The sequence below is a fragment of the Ursus maritimus genome, unplaced genomic scaffold, assembly GCF_017311325.1.
Source record: "Ursus maritimus isolate PB19 unplaced genomic scaffold, ASM1731132v1 scaffold_24, whole genome shotgun sequence".
Taxonomy (NCBI): domain Eukaryota; kingdom Metazoa; phylum Chordata; class Mammalia; order Carnivora; family Ursidae; genus Ursus; species Ursus maritimus.
This window is the reverse complement of record NW_024424897.1, coordinates 18,096,209-18,100,528: the sequence shown is the minus strand read 5'-3', so window position 1 is coordinate 18,100,528 and position 4,320 is coordinate 18,096,209. Positions and strand designations below refer to the sequence as shown.

General features: G+C 39.4%; 1 non-coding gene across 1 annotated transcript; it reads left to right on the top strand.

Annotated features, from left to right (window-relative positions):
- The first annotated feature begins 2,795 nt into the window (after positions 1-2,795).
- LOC121105106 lies at positions 2,796-2,909 on the top strand. Its single transcript, XR_005837536.1, has one exon. It is a non-coding gene; the product is annotated as a U5 spliceosomal RNA (small nuclear RNA).
- Positions 2,910-4,320: the final 1,411 nt, after the last annotated feature.

The following is a 4,320-nucleotide window of genomic DNA, read 5'->3' as shown; positions in this document are numbered from 1 at the left end:
TGTCTCATGTATCAACATATTAAATGAACTTACTCTTCATAAGACAAGTGAACAAAAATAATAGGGAAAAATTGGGAAAAAACCCTTAAATGTTAGTCAACAGAAGGCAGGTCCATACTACTGGAATACTATGCAGTCATTTCAAAAAATACATACTTTGGGGGCACCTGGTGGTGCAGTCGGTTAAGCGTCCTACTCTTGGTTTCAGCTCAGGTCATGAACTCAGGGTTGTGAGATGGAGCCCGGCGTCCCACTCCGTGCTGGGCGTGGAGCTTGCTTAAGATTCTCTTCTCTGTCCCTCTTCTCCTTCCAAAAAAAAAAAATTTTTTTTTATAATGTATCACGACATATTGGTTAAAAAGAGTGTTGAAGAACCATATTATACTGTAGTATGACCTCATTTTTGTAAAAAAATTAAAAACCATATTGCTTACTTTTGTTTGTATCCAAAGTGAAAAAGTCTGGAAGGAAACATACCAAATAGTAATAGCAGATACTCTTAGAAGGGAGTGGAGAAAATAGGGGGAAGAAACTTACATTTTACTTTGTAGATTTCTGTAGTAGTTTATTTTATTTTATTTTATTTTGTTTTTATTTAAATTCAATTAGCCAACATATAGTACATCATTAGTTTCAGATGTAGAGTTCAATAATTCATCAATTGCTCTGTAGTGTTTTAAAATGCTTTAAAGCAAGCTTATATTACTTTTACGATCAAATACAACAAATTGGAAGATTAATTACAAATTATAGAAAATTTCCATCAGGGAATACATCAAAAGAATATATATTATATCATATATATTATTATATAATGTATTATATATTATATATACATAATCTCCTTCTAAGTCTACAGATAGATCTCCATAAAATATTGTCTGTTGAAAATGGCAGGTACACATCACAACATACCCCCCATCTCTCTTATATTTTCCTTTTTAAAAAAAATTTTTTAAGATTTAATTTATTTATTTGACAGAGAGAGAGACAGTAAGAGAGGGAACACAAGCAGGGGGAGTGGGAGAGGGAGAAACGGGCTCCCCACTGAGCAGAGCTGGAGCCCAATGCCAGGACCCTGGGATCACAACCTGAGCCGAAGGCAGACCCTTCACAACTCAGGCACTAAGCAACCCTTATAATATTTGCCCAAAAAAACCCCAAAGTAATAACCAAAAGCCCCAAAGGAGGGAATTTTTATAACCACCCTAAATGTAATAGAGACAGACACACAAAGATGTACATGAATATGACAGTGCATGAACTCATCTATATAACTATAATTTCACAACTGTCAGGACAGAAATTAAAACTAAAAATCTTTGAGCACCATTTAATATTTATCATTACCATGCTAAATTATGCCCCAGTGTTTCTATTTGTGATGTGGAAGGAAAATTAGTTATGCCATGTGCTTTCCGTTATGCTCCTGCATGTGTATACACATATATACGGAAGAGAGAGACTGAAGTCTGTGCCAGCATGGTGGGATTTCTAGGGACTTTTTCTTTTTTCTTGAACCTAGTCTATATTGTTTAACCTCTCCGCAAGCAGTATTATCTTTTCAAACTGAAAAAAAATATTTAAGAAGTGGAAATTAACATAAAATGTATATATTTTTTTTAAGTTGGGTTTTTTTAGTAACTGCTCCCAGCATGAGGAATTTCTGCCCATGTTTTCTAATAGTGCACTGGTCAAAGAATATGTCAAAGTTGTGACCCAAACAACACCCGTTCCCTCAACATTTGACATTTTCCTTAAAGCCAAAAAGAAAGCTTAAACAACAAAAAATAAATAATCAAGATGGGGGGTGTATGAGGCTGGAAGTGCTGGGTAAACAGAAACAGTCGAACTCTCCAGGCATGGTTTGCTCTTAATATCCAGTGAGGCGACCTGCAAACCACATCACCGCAATCCCTGTAACTCCTTTCGAAGATCATGAAGCGTCTCTGACTAGTAGGGAACACAGCTCCCCACCCGGGCTAATCAGATGAAATTCTCCTTTTACCTCAGTTAGAGAAGTGCAAAAGCCTTCCGAAGGGCCAGACAAAACCAGACCACACAAGGCCCTCCAACTACTGTTGATTTGGGGATTTTATCTGTACAGCACCAAAACAGCTCTGTAATTGGTAGAATTTACTCAACGGACAAAAATAAAGTTAGGTATGCCAATAAAATATCAACCCATTAAAAAGTGGAAAAGTTTCAGGGACAATGAAAGAGAGTAAAAATATGGAGAGAAGAAGAATGTTCTCCCTAAAAAAAAAAAAAAGGTGGAAAATTTTGGTACGAGTGTCTTGGTCTAAGCTACTCTTACAAAAGCAAATAACTGACTTTGATGTTCAGTTCAAGAGATTGTTATTTTTCTTCTTGTAGTAAATCTAACTAGGTTTCCTAAATCAAATGGTTGTTTTTTTTTTTTTTAAAGATTTTATTTATTTATTCGACAGAGATAGAGACAGCCAGCGAGAGAGGGAACACAAGCAGGGGGAGTGGGAGAGGAAGAAGCAGGCTCATAGCAGAGGAGCCCGATGTGGGGCTCGAACCCAGAACGCCAGGATCATGCCCTGAGCCAAAGGCAGACGCTTAACCGCTGTGCCACCCAGGCGCCCCCAAATGGTTGTTTTTTATATTATATGCACATACATTTAGTGGGGACGAAAAACCCAGCAGTTTATACGAAAGTATGTTGTTTCAGAGTCATACTCATGGCTTAGTGCTCTCAAATGGCTTTTGTGAGCATTAATGTAAGGTTCTCACCATTGGTAGGTACCGCATTAGAAAGTATGATCTCCATACTCTGGTTTCTCTTCAGATGGCATAAATATTTCACCTTTTACTAAAGATTTCCATGGAGAGAAACAATTCTGAGTCCTTAACCAATTTTTGAGAACTTGCTTGGGAAAAAAAATAAAATAAAGAGTATGATCTCCAGCAAATCTATAAACAAAAACAGGGGCGCCTGTAGCACAGTCATTAGGCGTCTGCCTTCGGCTCAGGGCATGATCCCGGCATTATGGGATTGAGCCCCACATCAGGCTCCTCTGCTGGAAGCCTGCTTCTTCCTCTCTCACTCCCCCTGCTTGTGTTCCCTATCTGGCTGGCTGTCTCTCTGTTGAGTAAATAAATAAAATCTTAAAAAAAAATAAAAATAAAAACAAAAATATAAACTAAAACAAAAAAACGGGTGGGAGACTCCACTCTTAGCCATATTGTCCCCACATATGAAGGCTTTAGGTCTATTCTCCATCCCTATTCCATCCAATTCCACTGAGCCTCAAAGATATGCCACCTCCTCTCAGGAATGCAGCGTTGCAAAGAGGGCTGCTTAAAAATTTATCCATGGGGCACCTGGGTGGCCCAGTTGGTTGAGCGTCAACTCTTGGCTCAGGTCATGATCTCAGCATCATGATATCGAGCCCAGTGTTGGGCTCTATGCTCAGCAAGGAATCTGCTTAAGATTTTCACTGCATCTCCCTCTGCCCTCACCCCTACTCTCCCTCTCTCAAATAAATAAATAAATCTTTGAAAAAATTTATCCACAGTTATGAAATAGTTAGATTTCTAGTTATGTAGTTACCATGACTGCTGTGAGGAGAGAACAGCCCATGGTCTATCCCTCTTAATTGAAAGGCCGTAGGAAGTCAGGCTTCTCTGTGTTTAAGATGTAGAAGGTAGAAGAAATTCTTGTGATAGGCAGGAGGCTAAGAAGTCTGGTCTTTTATTTCTAGCCAGCAATCTTGCTGCATAATTGAAGTTGGAATCTACAGGATCAAATCTTTATCGCCTTTACTACCAGATGAACAATTTCCATCAGGATATTCCCTAGCTTTTCATTCTTAGACCAGAAGAGGTAAATCACATAACAGTTTGACTTTTCAATATGACAACAATATTTAGTGAAATATACACTTGTTTTCTAAAAGTATAGACAGGGGCGCCTGGGTGGCTCAGTTGGTTAAGTGTCTGCCTTCAGTTGAGGTCATGGTCCTGGGGTTCTGGGATCGAGTCCCACATCGGGCTCCCTGCTTGGCAGGGAGTCTGTTTCTTCCTCTACCCCTGCCCCCTGCTCATGCTCTCTCTCACTCTCTTGTTCTCTCTCTCTCGAATAAATAAATAAAATCTTTTTTTTTAAAGATTTTATTTATTTATTCGACAGAGACAGAGACAGCCAGTGAGAGAGGGAACACAAGCAGGGGAAGTAGGAGAGGAAGAAGCAGGCTCATAGCGGAGGAGCCTGATGTGGGGCTCGATCCCATAACGCCGGGATCACGCCCTGAGCCGAAGGCAGACGCTCAACCGCTGTGCCACCCTGGCGTC